Raw genomic sequence first — 23,898 nt, forward strand, 5'->3', positions numbered from 1 at the left:
CCTAATTGTAATCACTCAATAAATGTGGGATAAACATTTATCTCTAACTACCATCTTTAATCCCACATTTCTCCCACGATTCTCTTTGCTTATGAGGACACTTATAAAACCATTGTCCCTCACATTTGAATCTCTCCCTTGCTCATTAGAATCTTGGTTTTGTAACGTTGTTTGATTTACTTGCATCCTTATCTTTTTTTTTTGAATTGTTTTCTCCCGTTCTTCATAGCCTATGTGCGTAGTGCTAAAAAATATGAGAGCATTGATTATTCATTGCGAAATATTGAAGATATGAAGGAATTAGAGTGAAAATGCTCGTGAACTTGCATATTAGTTTGTTTTAGTGTTGCATCCGTGTGATTTTGCAGGTACTCTATTAAAGATGGTGGAATAAGTTTGGATCTTAATTTAATAAGATCTCAACCATTTTACTCCATATACATATACAGATTGTGTAAAATTGCATCCGCGCACCATTTAGTTTTTGTTCTTCTAGCGTTTGAGGGATGTGAAATGACAAATAACTCTTTAGATCAGGACACATATGCAAGAGTAGTGATTGCATTTCTTGCACTAGAAACTAGAAATTGTGAACCCAATTTATATGGGATGTGATTTCAATATAGCTTAATTGGTAGCGAGACAAAGTTGTTCCTTATGAACTAACGTGTAAAGATTGTATATTGTATGCATTTGTCTATTTATTTACACCATATGAAATAACATACTTTATGTTCTAGGATTTGTGATGGGTATACCTATTGTAGGTTTGTATGTAGGTATTCGAGGATATATTGACATAAAACGACTAAGACCTGTGGTCGTTCATTGAGAGGACTATCTCTTTCTCTTATGTTCCATAAGTGTGATGGGATCTATTGCTATTACTTATGAGCATAAAAAAGGTTGTTGTAATAGTGTGAGAATTGTTTATGTCTTCGAATTGATGCTCATTGATAGAATTAGATTTATCACATTAAAAACATTAGTCTAATATTTTTTCCAGGCTATGATTTTTATGCAAGGCTATGTTCATCATAGATTGAAAATCTAGGAAAAAAAAAAAGGAATTGGAGAGAGGATTTTCTTATCATTCATATTTTCTCTCCTTTAAGCAATATCAATGTGTATGAATTTATTAAATCACCGGGGAAAAAGTTCTCTCAAATTGATCCTTAAAGAAGATTGGAATTATGGTCAAGATAATGGTTGAAGACAACAAGGATAAACTGTTTGTATGCTCTTAGGAGCTATACGTAGATTTTGATTCATTTTAGTTCACCAATTCAAAATGCTCCTTTAATAAGTGTTTCATGAATTATCTAGGAAAACAATGGTTATTTATAAGTGAGAGGATGATGAAATGAATGAAATCGAATAATTTTAATATAAGGATAGATTAATGAATATAAGAAAAAAATAAAATGCTACACTACCATTTCTCTACTTTTTGCACTGCCAGTTGAAAAAAACACGTACGATTTTGGTGACAATCCGATTGAAAAATGCCTCGTCGGATTGGTTCCATTGAGTGTTGGTTCCCTACCTACTTCTACATGCTCGGATTCCAGGCACAATTCAAGTTTGAGATTTATGAATGCTTCGTAGAATGCCGATGGGGTTTCTAGGGTAGCCTTCTGCTCTCCTTTCCCTTGTTGCTCCAACAGGGTTTTGTTTGGTGGTTCTGATCCAAAGGGTATGGTACACCTTCTTCGCTCACCTCTAAATAGGCTTGTGGATAGGGTTTTGCAGATGGGGCAAGGCGGTGATTCGAGTTTGGCTTCGCTTTGGTCCTCTATGGCATTGACCTTGAGGAAGAGGGTACGCTTGATCTACGCATGGTTGTTGCTTCTGTTACAACTAAGAGTAACAAAGAATATTTTCCTTTCTCGACATTTCCTCCTTGCCGAAGAAATAAGGGTGCTAGTGGACATTGCGAGAGCCTGGCTACTCCTATCAATGATGGTGCTGCACATGAGGTTGGCAAGAAGAGGGCAAACTCTGCCTTGGACGCACATGCTAGGTGTCCGATTGTAGCCTCTATCGGTATGGGAAAGGGTGTGCATCAGAATACCAATATCTCTACTCTCAAATCAACCACTTGTATTGCTATGGTGGAGTTTTCAAGGGAGTTGAAAGATGAAGCTTTTGAGTGTGAAGCTCTCTATTCTAGTAGGCGTTTGATTGGGCAGTTAAATCAATTAAGTTTTGGTCTGCTAGTATTGCACAAATGGATATCTACTATATGACGAACTCAGATGGAAACTTACAATTTAAAAATATATCCTTGCGGATGTGGTTTTTCCATTGCAGTGTTTGACTGTCGAGAGGACCGGGATGCTAGTCTCTGCAAACGCTAGGTTTGGGGGAAACATATACTCCAGCTTAAACCTTGCTACCCAGACTTTAATCCCTTCACTTAATTTTTGAGGGGAAAACCCATCTAGGCCAGGCTACCAACCCTTCCACTAAAGTTTTGGTTTGAAGCCCGCTCCAAAGCAAATGACAACACCTTGTGCAATTTTTTGGTAGTTGATTCATAAACTATAAAATTCACTCACACAACCTTTTCACAGATACTTGTTGATCTGGATGCCTCGAGAGATGTCCTTGCCAATATCGCCTTCAAGACATATGGGTGTTGCTGGTCACAATTACTAGATTATGAAGGTTTTTCCTTTCTATGGAGGCGATGTTTTGATATAGATCATATTGTCAATGATTGCTCTAGGCCCAAGTTTTCTGATTGCATGGGCTCCTAGTGGAATGACAGTCTCCCATGATATTATACGACGAGTGCCTCGTGGAACAGGCTAATCCTCAGTCCATGCCTCCTTTGGAGAATCCAGTGTCTTCCCCAAGGTTTCGAGACCTTAAGATTATGCATTCACATCTTGAGGGTGATAAAAAACCTCACAAAGGTGAAAGAGATACATTTGTAGTCTGGCTGACAAGCGTAATGAAACCTCGCCCATCACAACATCAATGCAACAATAAAGTATCGAGGGAAGGCTGGATATGAATTCACCGCTGTCCTCCCCGAGGGCACGTCGGAGGTTCAAATTATCATGGATCGAAATGAAAAAGGTCCTAATATTCCTGATCTACCTTCATCATCTATCCACTTAAAAGATGGTAGTAACGATGATTAGAAGGTAGTTAAAAAGAAAAATAAATCATCCATTGGGATAATGGAAACTAGAAACAACATGCATAGCTTCGCTCTCACATAAAAGTTGTGGCAAATTAGCAATATATTAGTTTTTAGCCTCTAGAATTTGTGATGCACCCTTGATATTGGGTGGGTTGCACTTTACTTTATGACCCTCCGTTCTGGAGCAGCCCAAATCAAATTTTGCAACACCAATATACTTTCACATAGCTATGGTCACACATCACCTATAAATTATATATAGAAGGATAACAATTACTATATAGAAGGATAAATTATATATATAGAAGGATACGACATTTTTCGTATCCTACAAACACCCTCTGTAAACTAATCTAAAAGCCTCCGTACTCGAGTCAGCCATGGCAGGCACCAATTTATCTCCGATGGATAATACGACAATTACGTTTGATTGGAATTACAAAGAGAGTGGTTTATGTTTTCATTGTCGTTGTGGTTGAGGAATTGTTGGGACAGGTGCAGATATTAAAGGAGACGATCGAAAAAAGAGTGGTTCTAAACTTAGAGAAATATGCACGATCTATTAAAATAGAAATATGCATGATTTCTTTTGTATGCAAATCTATTATAAGGAAATCACGCTTGCTAAAGCTCATTGAACTTCATATTTTCATTAGATTATACGAGGTATAAGCTTTGTGAGGATGAGGATTCGAAACCAAGAAAGGAAATTTAAACCAGATCCAAATTCTAGAGGCTACTCATAGAATTATCCAATTCCAAATTAGATGTGCTACAGAGTACTCATCCAAAGATTGTCAGATTTCTTCTCTGGCAAACTTGGCAGCAACAAGTTGAATATAGAGAATAGGGAGTGATAATGAATGACAAGTGAAGGATAATACAAGATGGTTAATGTGCTAGGGGATATGTCTTTTTACAATTAACTTAGGCACATAATTCAAATCCTCTCAAGTGGAAATCGAAACGTGACAAATAGTTGGACGAGGTTGGTATTGAGTCATGATCAAATATTTTAAACTTCATTTTCAGCAAAAAAATTGAATTGGATCAATTTGTAGGTGGAAATTTGAACCTAGAATGGGAGTGCATAAATTGAGGGACGACAAAGGTCCAAGGAGATGCGTTTACTTCCATTTTTGGTTGTCCAAGAGGAATATTGAGTAAAAGGATGTGCACTCGATTAGATAAAGTCATGCGCTAGGGCCAAGTACTTGGAATGCCCACGCAAAAGGGGTGTAAAATGAATGGTAGAAGTGTAGGAAATATAATTTTCGTGATTTCAAAAATGTGTAAATAAAATAGAAATATAAATTATGGTATTGAAACAGATAGTAAAATCTCCTTTGCATATAATCTTAGGAAAAATAAATGAAACAATAATAACCATATAATAATACAATTAAAATAATTTTGAAAGGGAATATGTGGAGTAAAGTATTAAATAAAACATTTGAAATTGAAAACAAATAAACAAAGCTACTTATTTGGAAACTTGATATAGATATGTTAGATAGTTCCTTAATATGTAGGAAAATCAAGAAAGAGAAGACACATGCCTTAGAATATGTAAACTAACATGTGATTGTGAGTTACTGTCACAACCGCAAGATCAAACACACACCTACGGGTATGACCTATAGAAATGTTTATACGATCTCTATGAATGGTTGATTCATTTCCTTCAACTTCTTGAAAATGCATTTATCTATTCTTGGATTAAAAATAAGGGTTGTTTGGTTAGGATTTTTCCGATGGCTAGGAATATGTTTCCCTTTGGTAGGACCCATAAGAATGCTTAGCGCACGGTTTTTACAAATAATTAGTGTATGATGCTAGATCTAAAGATATTAATATCATGTATTCAAAACCAATTAAAAAAACCCTTCGAATTGAACATCAAAGAAGACCAAATCAAAAAATTCGTACCTCCCCTTACCAAACAAGGATATCTTCTTTGTTGAATACATTTGCTCAGTGATGTAGATTCCCTTGGATTCTTCAATACCTCTGTAGCATGTACCTTGCCAAATAATGTATTGTTAAAAGGTTCACTTATGCGTGTGATCAAATGATCTCTAGATGATTAAGGGAAGGTGATTGATTTGTAATGATTTGTTGATTTGCAAATGGAATCATTTAGTCGTTTAGTTTGAGACTATATTATTTTTGAATGATATTGGCGATGTAATAATTTCATGTACGCATATAAAATGAGTTTATAAAATGAAACTCATCCAAACATACATTATGGAACACACTAGAAAACCTTAGCGACACCATCATATATTTTTACAACTTAAAACTAACTTTTAGTTTGTGAGAATAAGAAAAAGGAATAAGGTGGTAAATGTGGTGGGTATATATTGATAAGCCATGTGTGTATAGAGGAGGATAGCAGAGGTTACAAATGTTGAAGAGTTAGGCAACAGAAAAACGTAACACAAACGTTGTATGTTTTTCAATAGTGAAGGTCTTGTATACGGATCTGTGAGATTGATTGTTCAGCTCTTTGTAGGTTGTGGTCGCAGCTAGACATTGCTCTTTCAATCGCGTGAAATGCTTAGGTCGACAACTTTCCGTCTTGATGGGCATTGCCCTGTCTTAAATTGACAATCTTGAAGCCTACTTGTTTTGCTTAGTGTTTCGATGCTAAAAAATATTTTAGCAGTATTTGTGTTAAATTATGATGCATAAGAATAAATATAGGACCGTTCCATTAAATGATGCATTTTTCTGTCCTATGGCAAGGAAATAATAAAAAATATCTGACTGGGAGGCCTTGTTGCATTGAAATGAAGATTGTGTAATGCTGTACAATATGAGATGTGGAATGCTATAGTATCCAAGTATCGAGTGAGAATGAGAATAATAATGTGAGAAGCTAAAAAATGAATGTCCGTAGCAGCAGGGTGTAATGCCATTGCCGTCGTCGTTGTTCTTAGTGTAGGTCTAGGGAAGAAATCCCTTGTCCCTGAGGCTGGCCACCGTATCAGTCAAACAGTCCTTTATGGGCGTAAATGAGAGACCCAATTCCCTCAGCTTTTGATTGCTGAATTTGTATGCCACTTTCCTTGGATTTTCCTGGTCTGAACACCTGCAGAGAAGGGGAAGATTGTGAAAACATGTTCTAGAAATTCACAGTTAGTGGGCAATGGCAATGATAAGAATCCATACTTGGTAGGAAGTGGGTAATGTGGGAAGAGTTGTGCTAACAGATCCAGGAGCTGTCCTCTGTGCAGGCTTCTTTCTCCACACAGATATCGACCAGAGGCAGAGTGATTTTCGTAGAGCAATATATGCGCTCTCGCCACATCTCGCACATCCACGTAGACCTGACGTTTGCATATGTCTTGGCCGAGCCTAGAAGGATTCAAACGTCAAAGCAATTAATCTAATAGAATGAGCATGAGAGGGAAGTGGGAATTCAAGGGATAATTTTAATAATAGCTCACCAGTTAAATATTTCAAAACATGAGCAGTGCTGAAGTTCATAGTGGGCTGGAGCAGAGGACCCAAGACGATACTGGGATTAATCCTTATCAACTCCATACCCACCTCCTCCGCATACGTACACGCGGCTTTCTCTGCTACCGTCTTTGCATAGCAATACCAATTCTGAAAAACAAGAAAAAGAAATTTAACAATCAATGTTGGATGGATGGATGGACATCCAGTTTACAAATCTTTCCAAATTAAATCATGTTTACCTTGGTTTCAATGCAGTAATCAAGGTTGCTCCAGCAGTCTTCATCGACTATGGCTTGCGGATTCCTGCTGGGGTCGAGGTAAATGGCGCCGATGCTAGACGTTAGGATTACACGCTTCACTCCCAATTCGTTGCAGGCCTTCAACACATTTAGAGTGCCCTTCACAGCCGCCTGCAGCACTTGTGCCTGTAGAAGTGGCCATTAAAACATTAAGTGTGCCGCAGACCAGTAAAACTCCTCAGCTAAACAAGCAAGGGAAAGGGACAGGGACATACCGGATCTTCAATGATAGGGCAGGCCGTGTGAAAGACTCCTTTGCACCCTCTGATAGCTGGTATCAAACTGTCAGGGTCTAGAATATCAGCCTTCACAAGCTCAAGCCTCTCTTCCGCCCCTTCCAACTCTTTCAGATGCTTATACTTTTTATCATCTGCATGTAATTAATCCTCATCGATACAGATACAGAATATAATAAATACAGGGGATGAGTTCCCCTCCCCTGCCTAAACCCTAAAAATTCAAATTCTCAGATATAAAAAACAAATACTGACCTGTATCGCGGACTGTTCCTTTTACAGTGTAGCCTCTGCTCAAGAGCATCTTGACAAGCCAGGAGGCAATGAACCCTCCTGCTCCTGTGACACACACACTTTCCATCTTGATCTTCTCACCCTCAATTCCAGATTCCAATTTCCAATTTCCAAATTCCAATTTCCAATTTCCAATATGCAATTTCCTATTTCCAATTTGCAATTTCCTTCCCACATTCTTGTGCCTATTTATAAGGAGACTTGGATCATGTTTTCGCAGACTGACTGCAATGCCAGTGGTTTGGGAAGATTCACAAACTGCCAGTGGTTTAGGAAGATTTGTGGACTTGGACGGGGACCCAGGAAAGAGTGTCTGGAAGTTTGTTTATACGCCTCACCGTCTCACTTAAACAACGGGCCGCCCAACTCAAACCCACGCCCTCATTTTTATAATGCCACTGCCTAGCGCTTTCTAATTTGGTGCACAACTCAACGCGTGAAGCTATTTCGGACAGTCAACTCACTTGGGTTCGGAATGTTCATGCCAACTCTCCCTTTCCTACTTTCTACGCAATACCAACTACAAATTAATTTCAAAATACCGAACATGGTGTGCATTCCCGAATTTTATCTATTTGAAACGCGTTGAAGTGTGCAAGCAAGCCTTGTGGAATTCGACTTCCAATTTACCATTTGCATTTGCCTAGAAATCGTGTGGGCCTCAAGAGTTGTGATTTAAGGTTGTGCTCTTTGAATTCTTTTGACATACCTCATATTTTTCCGTTCCTTGCTTAATCTTTACTAACAAATTGTGGAACAATGAAAGACGATTGCACAATAAGAAAACATTAGTTGCAGACCAAATTTATCTACATATGGTAACTAAAGACTACTGTCAGAGATTTTAAGTCTTTGGTCAAGTTGCACAGGAGTCCTACCAAAGTATAAAATTGACATATAGTTTAGACATAAGTGAACGATTGCAATATAAGAGATTATTATACCCCAAATAAACACTATTTCATAACAACTGAAATCTTTAGTTGTTGCCTAATAGTGTGTCTTTTATAATGCCCACATAGACACTATTCATATAGTAAAATGATCATCGATAAATATTTAGATATTAGAAAGCGCCTAATTGATGACTCTCAACATGAATAAGCGCTGCACATGACCACCGTTGACTATGTCGGGGGCATTTAAAATTATATCCTTTCATATACCCTGTAATATGGTCTCCCCCATCCTTCTAACATATAAAAAATATGTTAAGTTAGGCTTTCTTCTATATTTAAAGGTTTTGCCCATACGTACACGTCAATGGTCTTGCTAAATTTATCTTGTATATTCCATGTTTCCTTGATATTTGGGTTGCCCAATTTTGGGAGTTGGGGAAGATTTTAACCTGTAGATATTTTTTGAATATAGGGTTTATCTACTATTTTTTACATTTTTTACCTCAACCAAATTTTAACTTTTTATCCCCTTTAATATGCACACGCCACCAAGTTATTTCTCAAAATTCATGTTGATCTTCTGGGGAGGTGCAAGTTCCCTTTGTTAGCTTAGCTTAATGAAATTGAAAATCTCACGTGTCTGTATCATCACTCATATCCTCAATTGTTTGTAGTGTCAACTCACTCATAAAATCATAAACATCACTGCCGCTTGTGGTTTCAAAATACGAGGTGGTTACATTTAGGAAGAAATCAGGTTTTTTATAGTTACAGAGGTCAACTCCCTAATCCATGTGATAATCACGAGACATGTCAATATTTTGATTTTAATTTCTCAGGCTCCAATTAATCTAAATGAGAAGAGGGAAACTATTGGAGAGATATTGAATGGTGGTTACATCGAGTTGTTTCTAAGAACCAACTTAAATTCTGGGTGAACAAATATTTAAAGTCTCTTTGCAAGAAATTACTGACCAAAGTGAATCTAAGAAATTTTAATGATGTAGTTTGGAATGATTAGTACTATAGTGTCACAAATTATATCGCTTCACAGTTTTGCACTTAGTTTGGACCCACTTTGGTAGTTGTTCCTAGCTTGTACCTAATTCATGCTCGCTAGTGCTTAGTTGGGGGACCACGAAAGTGGATCTAACAAATGATAATTGTATACACTTAAAAATTAGCTTGAGAAAAATTAATTAAATACAAGTTATTTAATTAATGTCTAATGTCTAATTCCTCTATCTTTAATTTATTTATATGATTCACGGCATTTATTATTCCCATCCTAAATCATTTCCACATCATCTAACCAACTTGTCCTATCACGACACATCAACATGTGTCTCAAAAATTAAATATTCTTGAATATTAAATTAATCAATTATCTTCAACCAATTCGACAAACTAAAAGGGACACATGGCATTTGCAACAAATTGAGAAATTAAATATTCTTAAATTTTTAGCTAATCAAATATCTTCAACAAATTTGCAACCAGTTAAGGACACTTGGCATTCTTCTTTCTTCTCCATCCTCCACAATTCACTTGTTTCCCCCTAGGGAAAAAAGATCCACTTTTCTCTCTAACTTCTCCATCTCTTGCCCTTCATTTCCTCAAATCGAATCTCCATCGTCTATCTTTGCCACCTAGGACACGAGCCTTGGAAAATATACAAATAAGTCCTCATTGGCACAAATCAAGAGCTAGCTAGAGTGTAGAAGCATTTTAGGAAGAATAGATCATTTTCTACAATTAAGCATGTTAGCAACCTTTTAGCATTCTCATTCTCATAGCATTATCATTAGCATACATGAATATAGAAACATTTTTACATCATCTAGATCTTAAATTACATATCATCTAGCTCATCATCATATAGTGTAGGAAGGATTTGCTTGCATTTGACTATAATCTCATTCTCTAGGTTGTCATTCTGAAAGCCAGGTGCAAAAAATAAGAGAGAAAAAATGACTTGAAGAATCCTTAGGGATAGAGGACAATGGGACACTCATGAGAAGGCCGAATTTGAGTTTCATTTTCTTAATTTGCTTCCAATATTTAGTCTCATTGATGTGTTTTAGGATTTAATTTGATCGACACATAATTCTGCACACACTAGTTATATGGTTATGAATTATTAATATTGTAGTGAACATGTAAATTCTATCCCTTTATGATTTCACACTTAGTTTTGACCCACTTTGGCAGTTGTTCCTAGCTTGTACCTAATTTATGCACTTGTGATTGCGCTCAGTTTGGACCCTCTTTGGAGGTTGTGCCTAGCTTGTACCTAATTATGCTTGATTGCGCTCATTTTTAGGATCATTTTTGTAAAATTGGCACAATACCCTATTCATGACCCTTTTCATAGCTCAAACTGTTAGGAGTAGGGTGCTGGGTGACCCTATGCAAGCAATTTGGCCCCAAATTTTTAAAGATGAATGCCGACTTTGCAAATAGAGTTAATTTTCCCTCGATGTCGGCCTTCTGTAAAAGTTAAATTACAAAAGGTGTAAGTCAAGCACATAAATTATAAAATTTCCTATCTCATTTCAAATACTAGCTAAGGTCATCTATCAGTTATTGCATCTGGTGAGCACGTGTCTAGTTCAATTGAGCACATATGTGCAATCGAGGAGAAAAGCATTCAAGAAAACTCATGATCAATCACAATATGTTTATCTGTGATGAAATCATGCATTAACATGTTGTAAGCAACATCAAGCCTTGTGTGAGACTTCATGCCAAGGGTTTCATACTTTAGATAACATTTGTCATTTCAAAATGTTTTGTTATTGTTTAGCCTTAATCTTTGTGAGGATACACACTCTTCTAGAAATGTCACAATGAGCTCTTGTGGAGGTGGGAATGCCAACATCAGGTTTGAATTTGGTAAGCCCTCATATAGCACAACACTTCCTACTCATTCTTCATTTACATGTGTAGGTTTAGAGTCGAAAATGAGAGTATGACAAGAGTGTATCTAGAAAAATTTCATAGGTTGAAACAAATCTTGAGTAGGTAAAAGCATTCAGAACAGGGCGCTGAACACACTTTTTTGACTATTTGTGGCCAATGTTTTGGGAGGAAAACCTGCATAACATCGTGACTTCAATTCTGTTCCTTTTATTTAGTCACATGCACCTAAGACTAGAGTGCCCAACACACCAGTTAGGCACTTTCAACTCTAGTTTTCTTTCTGTGTCCTGTTTTCAAATGTGGCTTATTGTGCTTACTTTTTATTTTTTGTTTACTAGATTATTATTTAAAGTTATCATCTTTCTATCATGAACCGTAGATCACTTATCAATATCAACTCAAATCGTAAAAAAGGAACATAGATCCCAAGTGATGAACTCTCCTATAAGGACTATAGCTGAAACTATTTCTGTTCCCAATTTGATAGTGTTGGACAATTGAGACCTTAGTTTGCACCCTTAGGCTAGGACCTTATTTCCCAACATTTCAACTACTTATAGATGTTAGAGTATTCGGGTATTCACTTGATTAATTAAACAATATTTGTTTAATTATTTAAGTTCCCTTTATCTCTTTTACACTTAAGCTAACTTTAGGTGCGTATAATTAATTATTATGTGCAAACCTAGGTCTTCCCTTTTAGGGTTTCTTGACCTATTAAAGGTTGGGTTCTTTCTTTTCATTGTATGAAGAAGGATTATTATTGAGCTCTCATCTTTTGGAGCATATTTTTCCTGTGTATTCTTTCCTTCTGTGATTTGCTTCATTGCTTGTCCTTTTAACAGGTTTTTCAGCTTGCAAAGATTATTTGGGCTCCTGTGGTGTATTATTTTCTCAACTCCTATATGGTATGAGAGCTTCAGATCTGCAGCTACCTGTTCTTGTTTTGAGATTTTTGGCCTTGGAAGCAGATCTGGGGTTTCAGGAATTTTTTATGTACCTAGGGTTTGAGCTTTTTTTTTTTTGAGCACTTTGGGCCTAAACGGACCTCACCATCGTGCTCAGAAGTCTCGAAAAACCCCTATGGTCATATAAAATTTGACCTATTTTGGTTCCTGAGCCTCTGGGAGAATTTTTTTCTCAGATACAGGACGTACAACCCTGGCACGCAAATCGAGAAAAAATTAAAAAAAGTTATTTTTTGCCTTTTTTACGGCATGGAGGCCGAAATTTGCTTTTAAAAAAAATTCTTTCAAAAAAAGCGAAAAAAAAGATTTTTTTTTTTTTGGGGTTGAGTTTTTGGGGGTACCGGACTGACAGGCCTGTTGGACCTGACAGTCCGGCCTCTGCGGCCCCCGCCGATAGCCCCTCCGGCCCCCTCCGACCCTCGGCTATTTTCTCTGGCCCCCGCCGGCCATGCAGCCCCGCCTCCCCAGCCGCCCGTGCTCCTCTCGGCTCTGTTGTCGTTGTGGCTCCCGCCAGCCACCGCATGCCACGCAGCCTGGCCCCGTTGCTCCGCTTGGCCTGCCACCCACGCCTGGCCCCACAGCTCCGCGTGACACCGCTGCGCCAACGAGCCTGGCCCCGCTGCTCCGCCTGGCCGCTGCCGCTCCCCTCCCCGGCCCCTTGTCCGCTCGGCCCCCTGGCGCCGCCTGCAGCCTCCTTGCGTCGCTCGTCCACTGGGGCTCAGCCTCCAGCCACTGGACCACCCACTGGCCACCACACCCCCTTTTTTGGCTTTTTAAGGGGGTTTCGGTTTTTTTGCCCTATCTTGGACATACGGAGTTGTTTTTTCGAAAACGAATAGGCGTCGGAAAGCTGGTTCCGAGGCCAACCTCATGGTATTGGTAATTTTTCCCAATTTTTCTGTTTGACTGTGTTTTATTGCAGTCAAAGTGAGATCTCTTTTTTGCACTCCGGGAGATGTAGAACGAGCATCCGACCTCCATTTTTCGACAACTTTATATTTTCAGAAAGCTTGTGCTGTGTACATTCCAAAAAATATGAGTTTTATTTCCAGATTCTGTTCCATGCATATTTTATTCAGTTTTTTTCTTTTCAGCACTCTGGTGGATATCGTGGTTGTTTCAGGTCCTGGGATCTCTTTTCTGAGTAGGGTGTCTCTGTTTTGATTCTCGTTTCTATTTCCAGTCTTCTTATCATTGCAGCTTGTATTTATGCAAACACACTGAGATAAAGTGCCATCATGCATTGTTTACTTGAAATCTTGCATATCTTGTGTCTTGTTGTACATGCACTATTGATCAAGTGCCATGAGGGGGTTGATGTTTGCCTGTTGTTTGCCATCTTCCTTTGTCACGTGAGTGTTCCTTCCACGACATTTGCCTCATGATGATGTGTCTCAGCACCTTTGATGTTCTTGGCTCTTCGTCATGCAGTTGTTTTTGGCTGTCCTTTTCAATGTTCCTGTCCCTCTCCCACTTTTGCATTATGGGGAGGTTTATCCTGTTGCTTCTACTGCTTCCATGGTTCGATTGATCAACTCTTCAGGCTTTGGTTTCTCATGCCATCTATATCTTCGAGTTCAGTTGTTTTCCTTTGTTTGCCATCTGATTCAAGTAGTGTCATTTGATGGCACTCATGTAGATTACAGTCTTCTCTACCTGGTCATGTTCTAGTTCAGTGGATGTTCTTTAGATCAGCAGTTATGCTTCGACAGAGTTTGCAGGTTCTTCATGCTTCAGTGATATTGTTTTTCTATCTCTTTTTGGAGTAGAGTTTTGTTCCCACGTGGTTTTCTCTATTTCTCCAGTTCATAGAGATTTCATTGTATTTGGGTACCTGATCAGGCCTTGTTGTCGGGACCCATCTTTATTGCTTTCAGTAGCTGTTCTAGGTTTTAGCTTCTCCCTAAGTTTATCTTAAGGGGGGGTGTTAGAGAATTCAGGTATTTAGTTGATTAATTAAACAATATTTGTTTAATTATTTAAGTTCCCTTTATCTCTTTTACACTTAAGCTGACTTTAGGTGCATATAATTAATTATTATGTGCAAACCTAGGTTTTCCCTTTTAGGGTTTCTTGACCTATTAAAGGTTGAGTTCTTTCTTTTGATTGTATGAAGAAGGATTATTATTGAGCTCTCATCTTTTGGAGCATATTTTTCCTGTGTATTCTTTCCTTCTGTGATTTGCTTCATTGCTTCTCCTTGTAACAGGTTTTTCAGCGTGCAGAGATTATTTGGTCTCCTGTGGTGTTGTATTTTCTCAACTCCTATAATAGATGTACAATGATCATTTGCATGTGTGAATTTTATTTGAAATATTAAAAAATATAAACATAGTATCTAAGGAGGATAATGTAACAACCTGGAGGACGATTCGACAAATTTACTATATTAATGCATACAAATATAAAGAGCGTATGGCTTTGTAAGTTCATCATGGGAATCCACACTACAAAGAGGAAGTGACCATAGCATCATAAGGTAAATAAACAAATTAAAACAACATACATGTGGTTAAAATGGTTTGTTCTCGACAACGAATATTGGGAACCAGTGGTGATTTTTTCTATCCTGAAAAATTCCTCAAATTTAGTTACATGTGGGAAAGAAGCGCATGTAGGTTTTTGGCATAGAGAGTGACGCAAAAAAAAAATTTGAAAAATCTAATTTATGTTGACAAATTGCACATGTTAAGCACCGATTGTGTAATTATAGGTAGAAATTTGACAAAGAAAGAGAGTGATACATTTTAATGCTTTACATTGTTACATTTCATAAATCACAACAATCTGTAAGTTGGGATGGTTAATATTGGAAAAGGGCTCTGATAGTAAGGAGGTAGAGAGTTCACATCATTTAGTTAGTTTTTGCGAAGTGAATTATACAAAAATAGAAGAACTAGAATATTTAGAATACTATAACTTTTTAGAGGAAAGTTGAATAAGGTCGGAACCTTCTGACTGTTAGAGAGTAAGAAATGTAGAATCTAATGGATATGAATTCGATCTCTATGGTGTTTTTTTTGTTTCTTTGAGCACCAAATCAGTTTTGATTATTAATGTAATTACTTAAACCTAAGCAAATGCTCTACCTTTAATAGATACAATAGATGCTCGATTTTCAAGTGATCTATTTTCTACTCACCAACGTACATGAATTCCAATTCTTCTCACAATAGTAAAGGTCATTGTAAAGTTTACCATATCTAATATAAGATATAATTTATTATGTGTGTCACATTCTAAGAACAATAGTATTTAATAAATTTTTTTGGTAGATCATACTAATTTCAAGATATGCCTTGTTGGGCCCCATAATCACTATTTAACTTCCTAGAACTGAATCTCACTCAAAGGGCTAGGGATTTCATAACCTTCAAGTGAAATTTGAATTTATAAAATTATTAAAAAATAAAAAATCATCGAAAATGAGTTTTTTTTTGTATGCAATAGATTTTGAAGTTATTTAAAGGGGAAGAAACTTGGGGAAAACAAATAAGTTGCTATATTTTTTGTGACATCCTAGTGACCTTGCTTCACTAATAAGCAATCAACAATTAAAATTATTAGATCATAAATTAAATCAAAACACGTATCTAACTAATTTAATTTTTTTATATATACATACACTTTATCAAGAGTTCGATATTCCTTTACTGTATATAATCTTAAAATTTAAAAAGTACACATCAATTTTAGGCAATCTAGGATGACAATTTATATTTGTGTTGGCTATTTTCTTTATAAAAGTGTCACACTATGTAAACATTCACTCTTCACAAAAAGGATTCATCAATAAATCTTCAACTACTTTCAAGAAAATGTATTTTCCAGGCACTAAATTTAAAAGGAATGTGTTTGACCTTTTCTGTTGTGAACATGTTTGAAATTTCTAGTATAGTTTGCATGTTTTGCACCCTCTTGCATACTTCACGCCCTGCCACAATAGAGCGCACATGGAGGTGAGAGATCCCGAAGAATGTTTTTAGGCCCTTATAGGCGCTTTTTCAATCCATATTTTATACTCATTTTATTCTAATACTGCTTTGAATTTTCCCATATCGATATGCCTATTAATACTTGCACATTGATTAGGGTTAAGAACAACTGGGAAATATCTAATTGTATTATGAATTCAATTAAGTTAATAAGGCAAGCAGGTATCATTTTTGTTAGTATTTTATTAAAAGCATCTCCCAAGGTAAATTCTCTTTACTCTATGAGTGTTCCATTAGTTATATTAGTAATATACTTAAGGTTTTGTAACCAATGCTTCTCTTATGCATGATTTCTTGATATTTTTATCTTCAACAAAAAAACATCTTCATCATCACTCTATATGTTTACTTTGTTGGTGCTTGTACCAATGGAAACAATTATAGGGATTGAACGTTTTAGAAAATGACCTTGGCACCATTGGTTTCTTAAATAGAATTGTGTTCCCCAAAATGAATGATCCTATATTCAAATTATTTGCACCGTTTTATAGCCTATTTTGTAGGCTGTTGAATAGATCGAATATTGAAAGCATATATGAATTGTGGAAAAAATCATTTGATCATTGATGGGTTAACCACAATCAATATAAACCATTCCTACTCTTTCGATAAACTTAATCAAAGTTTAATTGTGCTATATTTTCTGGTTCGGTGTAGATTAGATAGGGCTGTTGTAAAGTTGTATGCACAATTTCCCCCAAGAAAAGTTATTTTATATCCTTATCTTAAATGCTTAAAGAACTTTTGTTAAGCAGTTAAATTGTTTACATAAACTACTTGAAACTCTTCTATTTTTTTATATGTAAGCATATTGCATAAGGAGGGGAGGAAAACAATGCCTTTTGTTTCTTTGTATTTGGTCTCATGAGTTTTGTGAAAGGTTTTTTGATTGCAATGTTTGTTTAGATATTTAAGCATAATATAACAACATCTATGTGGGAGATATTTACTTGCATTCTTCTCCTTTGTGTATTGTTAGTTTATGACATATGTCTAGTCATGGTTTGGATGGAAAGATAATTTTGACCGCAATTATTGTAAAATGTATGAGCAATAAACATTGCTCCTTTGTGTTAAGAGCTATTACGCTTCAGTGAGATTAATAGTGTAATGATTATAATAAAAGTAAGAATAATAATGTTTCAATCTCTTTTACGCAGTTTTTATCGAGAGATTCATCATTTCAACAATTATGGACAGTAGAATCTTTCCATCCTAAGAATTAAAAGTATGTTATGTGTCTAATTTGGTCAATTGTAATTTCAGAGAGAAATATAGTTCTCTTTGGTTATGGGTCAAGGGGCTTATACTGTAGACACATAAATTTTTCATCAAATGTCCTCATACATTAATCATGATTTTTCTATGGATATTATTGTCTATTTAATTAAACTCATTAATTATTTCTTCTATTAATAACTTCATCGTCTTAAATAATTAAAATTATTTATGTCATAAATCCATCTTATTTATCCTTATCCCCTCATAATCCATCTTATTTATCTCTTTCATTCTTTCCTAATTGCATTCACACAATAGATGTGGGACAAACATTTATCTGTAACTGCCATCTTTAATCCCACATTTCTGCCACAATTCTCTTTCCCTATGAGGACACTTATAGAACCATTTGCCCCTCACATTTGAATCTCTCCCTTGCTTATTGGAATCTTGGTGTTGAAACGTTGTTTGATTTACTTGCATGCTTATCTTTTGTTTCTAAATCATTTTCTTCCATTCTTCATAGCCTTTGGTTCTTAGTGCTGAAAAATCTGAGAGCATTAATTATTCATTGCTAAATCTTGAACATAGGAAGGCAATAGAGAGAAAATGCTCGTGACCTTGGATATTAGTTTGTTTCTGTGTTGCATTCGTCTGATTTTGCAGGTACTCTTTTGAAGATGGTGTAATAAATCTGGATCTTAATCTAATAAGATCTCGACCATTTTTGTCCATTTATATTGGCATGCCTGGTGGGACAACCTTTTGTCGTGTTATTGATTTGGTTTTGTCTTGATGGCATATAAGTTTGCTGGAAAAAACTTGCATTTGTTTGCAGGTTAAAAATGCCTCGTTTCTAGGCAATGATGGTATTTGTTTGAAGTTTTTAACACTTCATTTGTTTGTAGGTTTTACATTTCTTCATTCTATCTGTTCACGTCTCTTATTTTAAATCTGTCAAACAGTTACGTTGCATTCTGTCAAACAATCCAGGTTCGTTGTAAAGAAACATATTCTACACACACTACAATCTTCTATTGACATCTCTGCGGGGCATCATTACATCAATTCGGCTATACCGCTCATTTCCATCAATTATTCAGTTACGCCTCTCAGTTGTGCATTTTCATCAAATGTGCATCTGAACATAACCATTTGTACAATATTCAATCATCCAATATCTTTTCTCATATTCTATAGAGAGATTAATCTTCTCACAAGTTGTTCAATCAATCTCTCGAGGGGGCATACCATATTTATTTTCATCCTTACTAGCTTATCTCTGGGGCATATATCCGTCAATCAGTTTCTTTGAAACGACACAATGGGCTGCATTGCATCAAAGAGGGGCAAAATGCAGACACATAAAATTTTCATCAAATCTCCTCATACAGTAATCACGATTCTTCTATGGATATTATTATCTATTTAATTAAACTCGTTAATTATTTCTTCTATTAATAACTTCATTGTATTAAATAATGAAAATCCTTTATGTCATAGATCCATCTTATTTATCCTTATCATCTTATTTATCTCCTTCATTCTTTCCTAATTGTAATCACTCAATAAATGTGGGATAAACATTTATCTCTAACTACCATCTTTAATCCCACATTTCTCCCACGATTCTCTTTGCTTATGAGGACACTTATAAAACCATTGTCCCTCACATTTGAATCTCTCCCTTGCTCATTAGAATCTTGGTTTTGTAACGTTGTTTGATTTACTTGCATCCTTATCTTTTGTTTTTGAATTGTTTTCTCCCGTTCTTCATAGCCTATGTGCGTAGTGCTAAAAAATATGAGAGCATTGATTATTCATTGCGAAATATTGAAGATATGAAGGAATTAGAGTGAAAATGCTCGTGAACTTGCATATTAGTTTGTTTTAGTGTTGCATCCGTGTGATTTTGCAGGTACTCTATTAAAGATGGTGGAATAAGTTTGGATCTTAATTTAATAAGATCTCAACCATTTTACTCCATATACATATACAGATTGTGTAAAATTGCATCCGCGCACCATTTAGTTTTTGTTCTTCTAGCGTTTGAGGGATGTGAAATGACAAATAACTCTTTAGATCAGGACACATATGCAAGAGTAGTGATTGCATTTCTTGCACTAGAAACTAGAAATTGTGAACCCAATTTATATGGGATGTGATTTCAATATAGCTTAATTGGTAGCGAGACAAAGTTGTTCCTTATGAACTAACGTGTAAAGATTGTATATTGTATGCATTTGTCTATTTATTTACACCATATGAAATAACATACTTTATGTTCTAGGATTTGTGATGGGTATACCTATTGTAGGTTTGTATGTAGGTATTCGAGGATATATTGACATAAAACGACTAAGACCTGTGGTCGTTCATTGAGAGGACTATCTCTTTCTCTTATGTTCCATAAGTGTGATGGGATCTATTGCTATTACTTATGAGCATAAAAAAGGTTGTTGTAATAGTGTGAGAATTGTTTATGTCTTCGAATTGATGCTCATTGATAGAATTAGATTTATCACATTAAAAACATTAGTCTAATATTTTTTCCAGGCTATGATTTTTATGCAAGGCTATGTTCATCATAGATTGAAAATCTAGGAAAAAAAAAAAGGAATTGGAGAGAGGATTTTCTTATCATTCATATTTTCTCTCCTTTAAGCAATATCAATGTGTATGAATTTATTAAATCACCGGGGAAAAAGTTCTCTCAAATTGATCCTTAAAGAAGATTGGAATTATGGTCAAGATAATGGTTGAAGACAACAAGGATAAACTGTTTGTATGCTCTTAGGAGCTATACGTAGATTTTGATTCATTTTAGTTCACCAATTCAAAATGCTCCTTTAATAAGTGTTTCATGAATTATCTAGGAAAACAATGGTTATTTATAAGTGAGAGGATGATGAAATGAATGAAATCGAATAATTTTAATATAAGGATAGATTAATGAATATAAGAAAAAAATAAAATGCTACACTACCATTTCTCTACTTTTTGCACTGCCAGTTGAAAAAAACACGTACGATTTTGGTGACAATCCGATTGAAAAATGCCTCGTCGGATTGGTTCCATTGAGTGTTGGTTCCCTACCTACTTCTACATGCTCGGATTCCAGGCACAATTCAAGTTTGAGATTTATGAATGCTTCGTAGAATGCCGATGGGGTTTCTAGGGTAGCCTTCTGCTCTCCTTTCCCTTGTTGCTCCAACAGGGTTTTGTTTGGTGGTTCTGATCCAAAGGGTATGGTACACCTTCTTCGCTCACCTCTAAATAGGCTTGTGGATAGGGTTTTGCAGATGGGGCAAGGCGGTGATTCGAGTTTGGCTTCGCTTTGGTCCTCTATGGCATTGACCTTGAGGAAGAGGGTACGCTTGATCTACGCATGGTTGTTGCTTCTGTTACAACTAAGAGTAACAAAGAATATTTTCCTTTCTCGACATTTCCTCCTTGCCGAAGAAATAAGGGTGCTAGTGGACATTGCGAGAGCCTGGCTACTCCTATCAATGATGGTGCTGCACATGAGGTTGGCAAGAAGAGGGCGAACTCTGCCTTGGACGCACATGCTAGGTGTCCGATTGTAGCCTCTATCGGTATGGGAAAGGGTGTGCATCAGAATACCAATATCTCTACTCTCAAATCAACCACTTGTATTGCTATGGTGGAGTTTTCAAGGGAGTTGAAAGATGAAGCTTTTGAGTGTGAAGCTCTCTATTCTAGTAGGCGTTTGATTGGGCAGTTAAATCAATTAAGTTTTGGTCTGCTAGTATTGCACAAATGGATATCTACTATATGACGAACTCAGATGGAAACTTACAATTTAAAAATATATCCTTGCGGATGTGGTTTTTCCATTGCAGTGTTTGACTGTCGAGAGGACCGGGATGCTAGTCTCTGCAAACGCTAGGTTTGGGGGAAACATATACTCCAGCTTAAACCTTGCTACCCAGACTTTAATCCCTTCACTTAATTTTTGAGGGGAAAACCCATCTAGGCCAGGCTACCAACCCTTCCACTAAAGTTTTGGTTTGAAGCCCGCTCCAAAGCAAATGACAACACCTTGTGCAATTTTTTGGTAGTTGATTCATAAACTATAAAATTCACTCACACAACCTTTTCACAGATACTTGTTGATCTGGATGCCTCGAGAGATGTCCTTGCCAATATCGCCTTCAAGACATATGGGTGTTGCTGGTCACAATTACTAGATTATGAAGGTTTTTCCTTTCTATGGAGGCGATGTTTTGATATAGATCATATTGTCAATGATTGCTCTAGGCCCAAGTTTTCTGATTGCATGGGCTCCTAGTGGAATGACAGTCTCCCATGATATTATACGACGAGTGCCTCGTGGAACAGGCTAATCCTCAGTCCATGCCTCCTTTGGAGAATCCAGTGTCTTCCCCAAGGTTTCGAGACCTTAAGATTATGCATTCACATCTTGAGGGTGATAAAAAACCTCACAAAGGTGAAAGAGATACATTTGTAGTCTGGCTGACAAGCGTAATGAAACCTCGCCCATCACAACATCAATGCAACAATAAAGTATCGAGGGAAGGCTGGATATGAATTCACCGCTGTCCTCCCCGAGGGCACGTCGGAGGTTCAAATTATCATGGATCGAAATGAAAAAGGTCCTAATATTCCTGATCTACCTTCATCATCTATCCACTTAAAAGATGGTAGTAACGATGATTAGAAGGTAGTTAAAAAGAAAAATAAATCATCCATTGGGATAATGGAAACTAGAAACAACATGCATAGCTTCGCTCTCACATAAAAGTTGTGGCAAATTAGCAATATATTAGTTTTTAGCCTCTAGAATTTGTGATGCACCCTTGATATTGGGTGGGTTGCACTTTACTTTATGACCCTCCGTTCTGGAGCAGCCCAAATCAAATTTTGCAACACCAATATACTTTCACATAGCTATGGTCACACATCACCTATAAATTATATATAGAAGGATAACAATTACTATATAGAAGGATAAATTATATATATAGAAGGATACGACATTTTTCGTATCCTACAAACACCCTCTGTAAACTAATCTAAAAGCCTCCGTACTCGAGTCAGCCATGGCAGGCACCAATTTATCTCCGATGGATAATACGACAATTACGTTTGATTGGAATTACAAAGAGAGTGGTTTATGTTTTCATTGTCGTTGTGGTTGAGGAATTGTTGGGACAGGTGCAGATATTAAAGGAGACGATCGAAAAAAGAGTGGTTCTAAACTTAGAGAAATATGCACGATCTATTAAAATAGAAATATGCATGATTTCTTTTGTATGCAAATCTATTATAAGGAAATCACGCTTGCTAAAGCTCATTGAACTTCATATTTTCATTAGATTATACGAGGTATAAGCTTTGTGAGGATGAGGATTCGAAACCAAGAAAGGAAATTTAAACCAGATCCAAATTCTAGAGGCTACTCATAGAATTATCCAATTCCAAATTAGATGTGCTACAGAGTACTCATCCAAAGATTGTCAGATTTCTTCTCTGGCAAACTTGGCAGCAACAAGTTGAATATAGAGAATAGGGAGTGATAATGAATGACAAGTGAAGGATAATACAAGATGGTTAATGTGCTAGGGGATATGTCTTTTTACAATTAACTTAGGCACATAATTCAAATCCTCTCAAGTGGAAATCGAAACGTGACAAATAGTTGGACGAGGTTGGTATTGAGTCATGATCAAATATTTTAAACTTCATTTTCAGCAAAAAAATTGAATTGGATCAATTTGTAGGTGGAAATTTGAACCTAGAATGGGAGTGCATAAATTGAGGGACGACAAAGGTCCAAGGAGATGCGTTTACTTCCATTTTTGGTTGTCCAAGAGGAATATTGAGTAAAAGGATGTGCACTCGATTAGATAAAGTCATGCGCTAGGGCCAAGTACTTGGAATGCCCACGCAAAAGGGGTGTAAAATGAATGGTAGAAGTGTAGGAAATATAATTTTCGTGATTTCAAAAATGTGTAAATAAAATAGAAATATAAATTATGGTATTGAAACAGATAGTAAAATCTCCTTTGCATATAATCTTAGGAAAAATAAATGAAACAATAATAACCATATAATAATACAATTAAAATAATTTTGAAAGGGAATATGTGGAGTAAAGTATTAAATAAAACATTTGAAATTGAAAACAAATAAACAAAGCTACTTATTTGGAAACTTGATATAGATATGTTAGATAGTTCCTTAATATGTAGGAAAATCAAGAAAGAGAAGACACATGCCTTAGAATATGTAAACTAACATGTGATTGTGAGTTACTGTCACAACCGCAAGATCAAACACACACCTACGGGTATGACCTATAGAAATGTTTATACGATCTCTATGAATGGTTGATTCATTTCCTTCAACTTCTTGAAAATGCATTTATCTATTCTTGGATTAAAAATAAGGGTTG

The 23,898-nt window shown here is 36.3% G+C and overlaps 1 pseudogene; it reads right to left on the minus strand.

Annotated features, from left to right (window-relative positions):
- Nucleotides 1-5,909: 5,909 nt before the first annotated feature.
- Nucleotides 5,910-7,800, minus strand: LOC131059735 (cinnamoyl-CoA reductase 1-like; annotated as a pseudogene).
- Between the last annotated feature and the right edge of the window lie 16,098 nt (nucleotides 7,801-23,898).

Source organism: Cryptomeria japonica, chromosome 3 (assembly GCF_030272615.1).
Source record: "Cryptomeria japonica chromosome 3, Sugi_1.0, whole genome shotgun sequence".
In the NCBI taxonomy this organism is placed as follows: domain Eukaryota; kingdom Viridiplantae; phylum Streptophyta; class Pinopsida; order Cupressales; family Cupressaceae; genus Cryptomeria; species Cryptomeria japonica.